General features: G+C 37.8%; 1 protein-coding gene across 1 annotated transcript in view; it reads right to left on the bottom strand.

Moving 5' to 3' along the window:
* Positions 1–10,930, bottom strand: part of LOC106056355 (uncharacterized) — a 167,840-nt gene extending 156,910 nt beyond the window's left edge. Inside the window, exons 1-2 of the mRNA XM_056042494.1 lie at positions 10,822–10,930; positions 9,660–10,087 (exon numbers count right to left, since the gene is read on the bottom strand). The gene's annotated coding sequence lies outside the window, so the exon portion shown is untranslated. The remainder of the gene's footprint in view (positions 1–9,659; positions 10,088–10,821) is intronic.
* Between the last annotated feature and the right edge of the window lie 2,573 nt (positions 10,931–13,503).

Raw genomic sequence — 13,503 nt, 5'->3', positions numbered from 1 at the left:
GTATCTCTCTCTCTCTTTCTCTCTCTCTCTCTCTCTCTCTCTCACTCTCATTATCCCTTTGTATGTATTGCACTATTCATTCCTTAAACTTCTGTAAAAGTCTGTTCTAAGTGACACGATAATTTCAAGTCAGAGATCAGACAAAAATCTTATTAAACAAAACAACAACAACCAAAATAAAAACATCAATTTATGTTGTGTGTGGGGGAAGGGGTAAAATCTGTAAGGGGGGATAACGAGATGTCAACATGATGTAATATCTTAAGAATGAACGCTAAAAATAAGCAGTTTTGTTTATCTGTCATATTTATGCAGCTTTCCTCCAATGCGGCGTCTATTTCTATAAGCTAGGAAAACATCTTCAGAAGTGGAGGACTAAGCATACACCATAAAAATAATTATCATGTGTAGCCTTTTGTTTCAAAAATCGATCGCCATTGTTACAGCAACATCCTTCCTACTGAGAATCAATACGCAAGGTTTTTCTCATTCACTAACCACACTCCTAGAGTTTAAAAACTTTAACTATTAGAACCACACCTTTTTTTTTTTTAAATATAAAGTTGTGTTTTTTTTTTAACTTCACCTATACTGTTAATCTACCAGCCCCAAGTTGTGCACACCGATTCCCAAAGGCGGATCTAAAACTTTTGAGTTGGAGGAGATTCCCTTAAAAATCCTAAACTCAGAAACCCTAATTCTATATACAAAATGTTATATTATATTGTTGTAAATCTAGGTTAGGCACTCAACATAAAGGTAGGCAACTCAACACAGTTTAACAGGAAATAAAGACAGGTGTTTATTCACTAGGACAAACATATAACATCCTTCAGCTTCCTCGGAGTCTTGCTACTAATTTACCAGTCCTTTAGACAGCAACCCGAATGTGGACCAACGACAGCCTTCCCCGCTTCGCTCCAGGTCCCTTCTACAACCTTCAGGCACCACAAAAGCTGGCTTCTTAGTTTCCAAACATTCAGACTCTTTACAATCCTTGATGCACTGTTCTTCTCTCTCTTCTAGTGTCTTCCTGTTTACGTTCACTAGTGCGCACCTCAAGCACTGGTACAAGGCAGGGTTACAACAGTATTATGGTGGGATACAGGGGGTTGCCACTTTTAACTCCCTCCCACCACAATTCCGCCAGTATATTTTTCTTTTCGTTTATGAATATTTTCTGACTTTTGAATAGTTACACAGGAAGTGAGGCCTACATATTTATTGCGGTTTGTTTGCTCTGTCTACTCTATATTCCTGTGCTGATCTAACGTTCGGATAGTAATATGTTCTGAATTTATTCTTAAGTCCTGACAACAGTAAACATGGCAATACCACCTAAATTTTGGCTATTTGCATGTCTAGGTATCGATCCTGTTGAGAACTGTTGTTGGCCTCCTTCTGTCGTATTACTGCACCATTAGAAAGTCCAGTGTGCTCCTAAACATCTGATGTTGAGCGAATCCTCCTCACTTTAATCAAAATTCCATCGCAAGTCACAAGTCATCCCCCCAAAACAAAATACAAATAATAATAATACTGTCCGTAGATTATGGCCTAATGTTCCAATTGCGTCAGCACGTTTTGGGCGTTTTATACATTGCGTTTTGAACACACTGATTTTCATCTTCTTTTAATTTTCATGTTAACATTATCTAACCAATAAAGCATAGTAACTCAACATATACAAAGAACAGAAAACAATATGTAGAAACGAGGAGGTAATAACCAACAGCAAACCGTCAGAAAATTAGATGAAAATTGGGAGAGATTTTTGAAATAATTAGACATATTTATCAATGTCAAGGTTGCCATCTAAATTTACCAATTTCATTTCTGCTAGGAAAGAGTTAAAAATATTTATTGGGCGGTGCTAAGAAATGCAAAGATGCGTTAACCTTTTAAAATACATATATTATCAAACTTTCCTTTATTCTGTACACCGGATACACCATGAGATAGGTATGAAACTCAACAACGACTGCCTTAACCTTTGAACTTTTTCTTCTATGAAAAACAAAGATTTTAGTACTACAATATTTCGTGCACATTTTTTTTTTCTTTATTTTCTACTAGCCGGATATGGCCCTCGGTCTGCGGGCCTTAGCTTAGGTATTAATGTTCTACATTCTACTGGATTGAATGTAGATTAATGTCAAACATGGAGAGTGTTCTCTTCACTTTTAAATTTATTTTGCCACGAAAATAAAAGTAGAGTGTGACAATGGGTTTACCCGTTCAGACGACATATTGATATCAAAAATAATATTCTGTGAAAACGGGTTTACCCGATTTGTTTAAACGTTTCGTTCTTTAATACACATACAATAATACAATTAGGTACTTTTTGTCTCTTTTTAGGGCCCTCCGGTAGTGGCAGGAACATTAAATATACAATACGGTCTCTGCCATAATCTAAGGAACCTTAATGCCTAGTTTTATCAAAATTGGTCAAACGGTTTTGATTTTTATTCAGGACATACATTCATACATACATACATATATACGCCTTACTCTCTGATATATATATATATATATATATATATATATATATATATATATATATATATATATATGAGATAAACTATGTGATACATAGTTTTCTTAGTTTTACAGGGAAAGACTAAAATGTATCACTATAATTAGGAATAACAGAGCTGCTATTTTCTAATATGTACAAACGAAATCCTTTCTCTGTAAGAAAAAAAAAAGTGTGTGTTTTGACGTCATTAAACTGTGCGCTCTATTTGTAGTGTCACCAGATAGAGTTTCGCTTTTCTTCCACCGCTCTATTTGTTTGCTTGTATCTTTCCCGACGATGTCGATATCAATACTAAGGGGAAATAATTCTCTTTCAAAAGACAGGGATGAGAACTCCCAATATACTAATCGAGACAGACCACAGCTCCCCCTTCAGGAGCTTTAGTGAGAGTACTAAGAGCTTTATCATTAGCCCCCGGGAGTATGGGATCATTACCTCCGCAGCTCGAAAACGTAGGACTAATATGTCTATATTGGTATACTATAGGGCTAGGCTATTTCCTCCTCCCCCCCCCCCCCATGAGGACGCTGGTATAGATCTGGTAGATTTGGATTGTGCGTGTTGTTTCATGGATGTAAAGGTTAGCGGTCTATAAAAAGTGGTTCTCAGACGTGATGGAGCTATAACACTCGATGCCAACTAAAAAGAATCGCTGACTTCACGTACTTTACAAAAGCAAAAATAGTTGTATGATGTATATATATATATATATATAGTTCGTCCATCGTGGTTCGATGATGACCACTTTGTCATCCAGGGGGCTGAGGGCTTTGCACTGGGGTTTCATGTGTAGATAATGGTTAGGTGTGTCTCAAAATCCAGACTTGAAGGAGAAGTGCAGTATGTCACGTGGCTTTGCGGTCCATCTATGACCTACATACTTTGCCACAACTGACGCAGACATAACCGTTGTCTGGCAGTGGCTAGTTTAGGTTCTCATCCGTCGTCTACGTCTTTCCTCGGCAGTAGATCTCCAGCTGTCTTGTTATGAAGCCGACTGCTACTAGAGTGCTCTCTCCTTTGTCAGATAAATCAAGCTGGTTCTAAGCGTCTCTGTTACTTCAGCTTTTTGCCTTTTACATATGTGTCCTTCCCAGCGTGTCCGTCGAACATTAAGTTATTTCTCTATTATTTCATAGCGGCATTTGTCTGAACATCGTTTTTTTGTAGTGGCGATTCTACAATCATATGCGTAAGTGTACACTTGGCTCTATTAATATTTTACAATATCTAATGCAGTTTTATGTAAATGAATAAAATAATATTTTTTTTCTCGCTACTTTGTCGGCGCTATTTCTGATCGCGCTCTTTTGTCGGCGCTCTTTTGTTCGCGCTATTTTGTCCGCACTATTGTGTCCGCGCTATTTTGTCGGGGAACCATAATGTGCACATAAACTGATTCTGCAGCGTTAAAGTTGAGATTAGGGATTAGTATAAGAATTAGAGTTAGGGTTAGAGTTATGATTAGGGTTAAGCTTATCTAGATAATTTTGCACATAAATCGTTTTTTTTTTTTCACTTTAACAAGTGCCAAGTAGGTAATGGGAAAAAAACGAAACAATTTTCCATACAGCAACAGTTGACTCTAGTTGATCAGCACTATACGAGAAATATCCGCTACATTAACGGATTTCCGCAGGTAAATGGTCACAGATATACGTCTTAGATCTCTCTCTATATATATAGTTCGTCCATCGTGGTTCGACAATGACCACTTTTGTCATCCAGGTGGCTGAGGTCTTTGCACTTTGGTTCTGTGCCTCCTCATGTGGCTGGTGAGACCTATGTGAGGCCTGGAATGTTCGGCTGCATACTGTGCAGGTATAGAGTTCCCAGATATACACTATTTAAATATTTTTGTTGCTTTTAAAGCAAGAATTAATTTTGAATTAAAGTAGTAGCATTAATAAGGCTTGTCTTCGAGTCCGAAGATTAGTGGGCCAGCCTGCGCGTATATAAATGTATCTACTAGGCCACAATGTAGGTAATAGTTTTTTCAAATATGATTCTCAATGATATAAAGATATCGTCTCCTGACTCATACACCCATGATCCACTCCAGTGGCGTTACACTCCATGGAGGATCAAGCCTTTCTTTAAAACCTTCAGTTCAGATCTCCATTCAGCTTTTTGTATCCATGCCTGAAATCTTAAGTTGTTGTAGCTCTGCCTCTACATTATCAATCCATCGTATTCGTGGTCTGCCTTTGAGTCTCCTGCCTTTATGGTTTCTGCCTGATAAACAATAATAATCTATTTGGGCAGTTCCTAATGTAGAATATTTCAAAGAGTTTTTTTTAGACGTACTTTTTTATGACGCTACCATTCACTGATATATTATTCACTGTTATTGTAGCTTTTTTAAACAGGAGTAAATGTTTTTAAATAAATACCTAATATGCTCAAGCAGTGTTTCTCAACATAGGCGTATCCCTGGAGGTGGAAGTGAATATGTGGACCACCTACTTGTACCTCGAAGCAATTTAAGTAAATTTTGATAGAATGTGATTCTTTAAAAATGAAAATGTTTGAAAATGGGTATTTTGGAAAAGATTTAATTTAGTTTTAAACGCATTTTTTTTCCCTCCTGTAAGTGAGCAGGTTGTAAAAGAGTTGAGATCCGCTGATCTGTAGAAAGCTTTATGAAAGAGCGATGTCGGCGCTATTGCTACGCGGCAATGACTTGCGTAAGATATTGATGTACGCACGGTTGCGTAACTGAATGCTGTCACGTCCGTTGACGGCTAATAATAACTTGACAGTGGAAGGTGAGTGGTTGTGTGTATGGGAAGGGGAACGTGTGGGGAGTGGAACGTGTGGGGAGTGGGAACGTGGTGTGGTAGAAGGGTGTCAGGATGAAAGCCAAGAAATAAGGCGCGGCGGAAATAATTAAATTCTTTTAGTATCTGGGATAGTAGAATTATGAGAGTTGTGAGACTAAGGTCATGGGACCAGGTCAGGTCATAACAGGGTTTGAGTGCTATAGTGTGTGTGTGTGTTGCTTTATAGCTGTGTTTGTGGTCTGTAGAATGCAATGCTAGTTAAAGTACTACAATCTCCCTCTTTTCTCTCTCTCTCTCTCTCTCTCTCTCATACAGTCTAATTCACTAAATCACTAATAATAACTAATAATAGTAACTCTATTCTATAAAATTTTTGCAATCTCCCACTCTTTTTCTTACTCTCTCTCTCTCTCTCTCTTTCTCCACCTCTTTTTTTTTTCATTATGCCAGAACAAGATATGTGCAAACCCTTAAAGAACTACAACCCTCGCTTGACGAGAATCTCCAGATTTAAAATAGATGTAGAGGTCACCTGTTTCTGTGGGCCACTGTTAAAGAAGTGTCACATGGCCAGCACAACGACCAACCTCCCCCAACTAATGTCAGATACACATTAAGGCTGTGTCGACTCAGAGGCGCCCAAAGATCCTGAGTCTTTTAACATAATTTGAACCAGGCGCTTCGTGTTTACCGCTTTACCGCTCAGCCACTTATAAGTAGATGAATATTAAAATAGTAATTTGTTTCATTATTTTATAAAAATCTAATTTCACAGTTTTCCAACTGCATAGATAAAACAACGCGAGTTCTTGTCCTGATCTATTATATAATATAACTATTGTTCCATTTATATGTTGTACATACGTTTATTTATATGAACCACAAAAAGAGTTAATGACTTAATGAGTTTAATGTGTGGTGAATAAAGACACTAGTATAGTACTGAGAGGACAATACATTGATAACTTTCCCTTTTCTTGAAGAAGCTGAAGACTTTACACAGACAGTCAATCTCCAGAAACTCCAAGTGACTATCAAAGATTTCGGACTTATGACCTTAAGAAGATTAGGAATTACATTCATCTAGTAAATTATATTATATGCTTCTAGCTTAGCAATCTGGTGCAAGGACCATAGCTAGATAAAGAAAGTATCTTAAATAAAGGTGGGGAATTTCAGGCCCTTGATTACCCAATTCTTTAGAATATCGGTTTGGTTTTTCCGGAATTGCGCATATTAATTAACAGCAGGATCTTTGGAGCTATCTAATATAGGGTCTCCGTGCAGCCTTAGGCGCTAAGTAAAAACGAGTAGCCCCGAGCCCGAATTACTAATTAAAAATACTTGGTATACATCAGGATTCGAACACGATCTTCCCCAAGCGCTTTGCGGACACTTATCCACAAAATGGCCATATCATATCTACAACAGCTTGGGGGTTAGGGCGTGAAGACGAAAGGCCCAGGAGAGTTCTTAATGGAGGCCAGAGCCCTTCATGGGAGGTGGATCAACACATAGTCCGCAAGCGAATGAAAATGCGTCCAAACCATCCGGCCAAGAACGTTTATCAGAAATACAAAAGTTAACATTCTTTCAGAACAATGGCGTTTATCTACCCCACTTTAACACGCCCCTGGCTGTACAGAACAAACTAATTGATCATTTGCCTACTCCGAATCTATGTTCTTCTATTGACCGCACCCGGCTACAACACTGAGGTCAATGAATAAAAGATTAAATTCATCTCTGTAGTTACACGACTGCCATATCCGCCGGAAGCTGTGATAGCCTGTCAGTACATTAAAGTTGTATGAAGAGCGCCCTAAAAAAACACACGACATCTTTTGGTCTATAGGGACGACTGCCAGCGGCACTAAAGTCACCATAAAACACACACACACACACGAACTACTATTTGTCTCACGAACTTAAAAGTTAGAAGTTATTTCCCTTGACAGTTGGTTTGAAAATGGAGTACTTTGAATCAGATTTACTCGGTGGCTGGTTGAGCCATTATTCAAAATGGAGTTTAGCTATACATTTCAAGACGCTCAATTATAGAAGTGCAAAGTTCTTTTATTTTCTTAATAGCCCCTATACAAAGTGAAGTCACCCCGTACATCAATATACCTTCGAAGATGGGGGGAGGTAACGTTCTGGGGGAATACTAATAGTTGGGCAGTAAGATTATTGAAATGCAGCTTCAAACTAATAATCCCACCACACATTGCAGGCCTAATCATCAATAAAACAATCATTAATTATAGTTTACTCTTGAGGTGATACATCATTAATCAACGTACAAAGACAGATCTATGTAGACTTTACTTATACGAATAGTGTGCTGTCTTTTATGTCTCAAGAGGCGATATTTTCTTAAACAACCTCTCTACTTCTCATATGACTTAAATGGCCACATTCTATTTAAACATCCACGTTCAGACATTACGAATGTGTAATTATCAGACGCTGCAGTTTCTTTCGGCCTTCTTTCTACTTATGATGTGTACACTATCTGCAGTTCATGGCCCGTAGTCTTTGTATAGTCTCCATGTGGATACAACCTTTGCTTCTTTCTGCCAACTTTTTGAATTGATTTCAGAGAGATTCATGTTTGCATACATCAATGTTTTCTTAGAAGTGGACGTCCGCAGACCTAATGCTGTCTGTTAAATGACCATACAATATTTGCTGTGGCAGTATACACTGTGGCATTCCCTGAACATGCCAAAGCTAGCCAAGGGGTTAATTACTGATAGTAGCGGAGATGTCATGGCACCTTTCATTTTCAAAAGACTTAGTCAGTTGAATATTTTGTAATGCCACCTTATTTTGATATAAATATAAAGCTAGGGGCTGAAACAAATGAATAATGTTAAACATTAATGAAAAGCACCAGGGACCAAGTTTTTAAAGCCGAGGCATGTGAACATTGACAAGTGGGGTGGTTATTTGCATACGGGCCAGAAGAATGTTTTTTGGACATTCCAATGGTCTAGAAATTAAGTTTGTTTTGCAGTGCGTTACTGCAGGGCGCTGTTGTCGTTACCAGAGTCACTGGTTCGAGCCTCGGTCGGCACAGTCCCTTATTTTCGTCCCATTTAATGCACCACTTTCTCTCATTTTAAAAACTCGGTCTCTGGTGCTGCTATTCATGTATGTTCAACATGTATGTATCAACTTATTTGAGGATCCACTTTAAGCATTGGATGCTGAAAATCTTTTTATACGACAAATAGATTCAAATCAATTTACAGTTACTTAGCAAATGTTTTCTAAACAAACACTTTGAAAAAGGGAGTAAAACCCTAACCCTGACCTTATCACTCTATAACTTGTCCGATATTTATATAAAATAAACTTCAAGCCATACAACAAGTACATCATATACCGCCACAAAAAAAAAAAAATTAATTTCATTTCATAGTTCTTTACATTGAAACTCAGTGCCCCGCATATAAAACATGCATTGAAATAATGATGAGCATTTTTTTCTAAAAACTTTAAAACTCAAGAGAGTTGGCAATTGAATATTCTTTGAGTCCAGACCAGCGAGATGTATGTATAATTGATACGTTTTAATGTTCAGGGTCAGTGCCTAATTGATGTCTAGACAGGAGAAAAATGGGTTGACAATTATTCCATTTTACCCTCGGTCACCTAATTCCTAATTCGTTTTACAAAAATTGCATTAGGTCTCTTGGTAGTATGCTCAAACATCTGATTGAGTTGTTACTAATGTAAGTATTTGAACAAGGTTAGACTGCAGCAGCATAGTTGTGTGTCACAGTTATATGTTGATATTAGAGCTCGTAATCTATCACAGGTCTGTACGACGTCACAACGAGCTATTGGTCTAAACTGCTCACAGGCTGTTACGTTACAGGTCTATGTTCAGGCTTTCTATAATGAACGGTCTCATCCTAAACCCTCCTACAGAGTGTATGCCGTGTGTAGAACTTCCAGATCTAGAAACGACTACGCGGTTCATCTCAGTTATAGGACTGGTCTGAATCTTCCTGCATAAACACGAGAACGAAGAAGAAAATGATGTTGACAGGATTTACTGTTATAGAGTTGACTTTGCATTTTATTTTAACTGCATCTTTTAAGGAAAGTTATAAGTATTTAGAATTTTGTTTTAATGCAACAAAATGAAAAGAAGATAATAATTAAAGAGACCATTTTAAAAATCAGAAATTGAGCTTTGTTTTTAATATAAGCATTTTTCTGAATTGGTCTTTTATATGTAATACACTGATTAGAAACAGTATAGTCAACAAAAAGTTTAAAATATAGGCGAAACTAAAACTATGTGTATCACAGATACTTACCTACAGTAGTAGAAAAAGTTCTATTAAATTCCGGAACCTGTTTTTTTTTTAGCCCTCCAAATACATTTATATGGTCGAAAAACTTCGATGAGTCGACTTCCTTTGTAATTGTATCCAGAGTACGTGATCTAACAATTTTCACAAATCAATCTGATATATATATATTTATATATTTGAGAAGTGATAATAATGTTGTATTTAAATTTACAAATATTTCAGATTGAATACTGTATAGTAGGTAAATTGTTCAGTACAAAAAGCGGAACGTTACAACTATGAACTATTTAGACTGTGCTGCTTGTATATAACTTGTACAGAACTACTGCTCAACGCCAAACTAGTTTTTCAGTTATTGTGAAATAATTGTCCAATAGAGATTGATGTGAAGACATGCAGCTTATGAAAGTGGCTTCAACCTCGCGTCACCCCTGCGTGAGAAAATAAGCCAAAATTAAGTACTCACGAGCCAATATACAATTCTATCAATGGGATTGTTGGTACAGTCATCTATTTATAGATATAGATATGACATAGGAATGAAAAGGAGAAACTCTATACTCCTCCCCGTGGGCGGAGGTTTTAATAGCTTCCGCCTAGACCGCATGGAGAGATCTCTTTTTAATTCGGCATTATTAGAATGCCCATTGATCGTGCCAGTGTGTGTATATAGTTCGGTGTCTGTGTTTGTATAATTCAGCGTCTGAGATGTGCAATCATTACTTCCGGTGGTCGTTAAAGAACGCGGAGACATTAAAGGCAAAGCTATAACAAAACAAAAAGGGAACCAATAAATGAAACAAATAAAGAGTAAAACTGAGTAAGAGAGAGAATTGTAATAATGTAGTCTCACTTCATCAATGAGAGATTCGACGGCCCAACTCCTACACTGTGTTGATCTGTTGATCTGTTGATCTATCTATCTATCTATCTATCTATCTATCTATCTATCTATCTATCTATCTATCTATCTATCTATCTATCTATCTATCTATCTATCTATCTATCTATCTATCTATCAAATCAATATTTCTATCTATCTATCTATCTATCTATCTATCTATCTATCTATCTATCTATCTATCTATCTATCTATCTATCTATCTATCTATAAATAATCTATCTATCTACTAAACTATCTATCTATCTGTAAAAATATACACACTGATAGATGTCTAGGAAGAATATAACGATAATGAATATTCCTCGGAAACAGACAAGCCGAAACACGCTCAAAGAAGTTATCTGGAAGCTAGAAATAAGCTACATTGGGGCCACACACACATAGAAAAACAAAGTTTTAGGGTTCTGGAGTCTCAGTGTCATTTGGAGGTTGGTGTATAGGGTGCGGTGGGGGGGGGGAGCTGATCACTCAGCACGCGCCGGTGTGAGCCCTGCCAGATACAGGCGTTTCGCGCGAGCTCGGAGAAGCAAGGGCGGAGAGATGGAGGGTGTGGAATGGGAGAGGTTAGCTCGTGACTAGTAAAGGGTGAAACAAAGAATGTTATAGGTTGTAGCATGATACACTAAATTAGAAAGTTATGTCTTAAAGTTATCATCACTTTCAAATTGTTTACAATATACACTTTGATGGGCGGGGGGGGGGGGGAACACGATAAGTCTTCCTCTAGGTTGTAATAATGTTTATTGCAGTCAGATTGGATTTCATTCTGATAATGTGAACACTACAGAGTTATAACGTTTATCTTTATATATAATTCTCTACGTCGCCCAACCATGTGGGACACCAAGCATGCACGCCGACACTTTAACCCTCAATGAAAAAGTCATGGAAAGATAACTCTTTTAGTTCTGCAAGTCGGACTAGAGTTATCCCACGTAACTGCTGCGGCGACAGAGAGAGCGGCTCAGAAAAAAAAGAGGTTTGGGGGGGGGGGGGAGAACAAGTAATCTTCTCTTCTCTGTATATATAATTTTTTTTCGTTGCCCAACCATGCAGAACACCACGCACACACGCCTTCTTTCCTCTCCAGATACAGTCGTTTGCCTAAACCCACCCCATTTGGACAACTATTTCTTTCAGGAAGTGTTCACCCGTCATTAAATAGCGGCGTATGCTACGCCGCGGGTCGCTTCTATATGCCACTACACGTCATATATCTATGTGCTGTTTGCGAGCTATCACTTGCTTCTTCTTCTTCTTCATCGTTCTCATTGTTATGTTGGAGTGTTCATATGACTAGACCAATACATGAGATGAACTGCGCAGTGGTTTCCAAATCAGGGAGCTCTCCATACAGTTTTCTTTCTATTGGGGTGATTTGGGGCCAATGTCTTATACGGGCCTCTTGGTAGAGAGAGCAGTTTTGGAGGACGTGGTCGGCATTTTCTGGTGATACTCCACATGGGCAGATTTCACTGGTTCCAATTTTGAGCTTCCGGAACATGTGTTGTCGCATTCTGTTGTGTCCGGTCCTGAGTCGAAAGATTAGGCGTTGGTCTTGTCGGGATAGCTTATAGTAAGCATCATCTTTCTTGTGATTTGGATGGGAGCTCGTCCATTTCTCATTTATTTTATCTACAATTAATTTCTTCATTTCTTCTGGATAGAGAGCAGAGTTTACTTGTGAGTTTGTTCTCCCACTCTTGGCGAGTGTGTCAGCCTTCTCATTTCCTGCTAGTTGTATGTGAGCTGGTATCCATTGAATGACAGTTTTTGAATGACACTTGCTGAAATAAAGTGTTTAAAACTTGTACCAGAAAGACCGAGTTAATATAAGCTTTCTAAAAAACAATTCAGATATACAGTTTAGATGTAAAGATACTGCAAATTTTAAAGATACTGCGGGACTTCTCAATGTGTATTGTGTGACTTAGTGTTTGTTACGAATACTCTTTCAGCTCACTTTCCTTATATTTACATTGCAACAACAAACCGTCCATCCAATAGAAACCTATCAGATAAGATACCATTGTCCAATTCCAAATATATTATTTAGTAATGGTTTCGGACATGCCTTCAGATTCGAAGATGATAATGTCCTAGCTCAAGCCTCACACGGGAAGACGAGAGGGTTTTAATAGAGGAGAGGATGGCAAGATTCGAACCCTGGACCATCGAGTCCGTAAAGCTTACCACGCGTCTAGGGAGCCATCCATTAACTATCTTCTTAGGGTTAGGTTAATATTATAACAGTTAGAAAAAAAAATTGTCATATTATGCTGCGGACTTCAAATGCAGATTATATTTTTATCTCATAAAATAAAATGGTGATTGTTATAATGCATCAATATAGCCATAAATGTGTTAGGATAGTATTTAGTTATATGATTGAAACAAACAGTTATGCTTATCGTTAGCAAAAATTGAATTAATTGAAATGAAGTGTTGGCGTTACAGCTATTGTACTGAATGGACACATAGTTTTGTCAGCAAACTGTTTTGCTTGTTGACCAGCACAGTCCTCACAGACTCATGAATACTACTAATCATTTGACTGACTTCTGCCTCGGTCTGCTCTGGGTGCACTGACCATATGGGTGGTCAATTCCAATTAGAGAGTGGCTTGTCCGGAACGTGACCCCACCTGTATGTTCAGGCACGTAGCCAGTTCTCACGTCGCTAGAACGAATTCTGGTCCAAGAGAGGACCTCAAATAGAGGAGCTCTGAAAGAATTACTCACGCTCTTCAAGAAGAAAAGTCTGATTCTTTTCGCAAATCTCTAGATTGAGACACACTTTATAACAACAGATTATAAAACTAAACAGTTATATTACGTATATATGTAGGCCCAAGAATGCGAGAATATGATTGGATAGTTTACATATTTTAACTTTCAAATCAAAGTACCAGAATAAAACAAATATTTTTTTTTTACAAAGCTT

Source organism: Biomphalaria glabrata, chromosome 9, assembly GCF_947242115.1.
Source record: "Biomphalaria glabrata chromosome 9, xgBioGlab47.1, whole genome shotgun sequence".
NCBI classification, from domain to species: Eukaryota; Metazoa; Mollusca; class Gastropoda; family Planorbidae; genus Biomphalaria; species Biomphalaria glabrata.
Note: the sequence above shows the minus strand (reverse complement) of the source record. Positions and strands in the feature narration are given on the sequence as shown.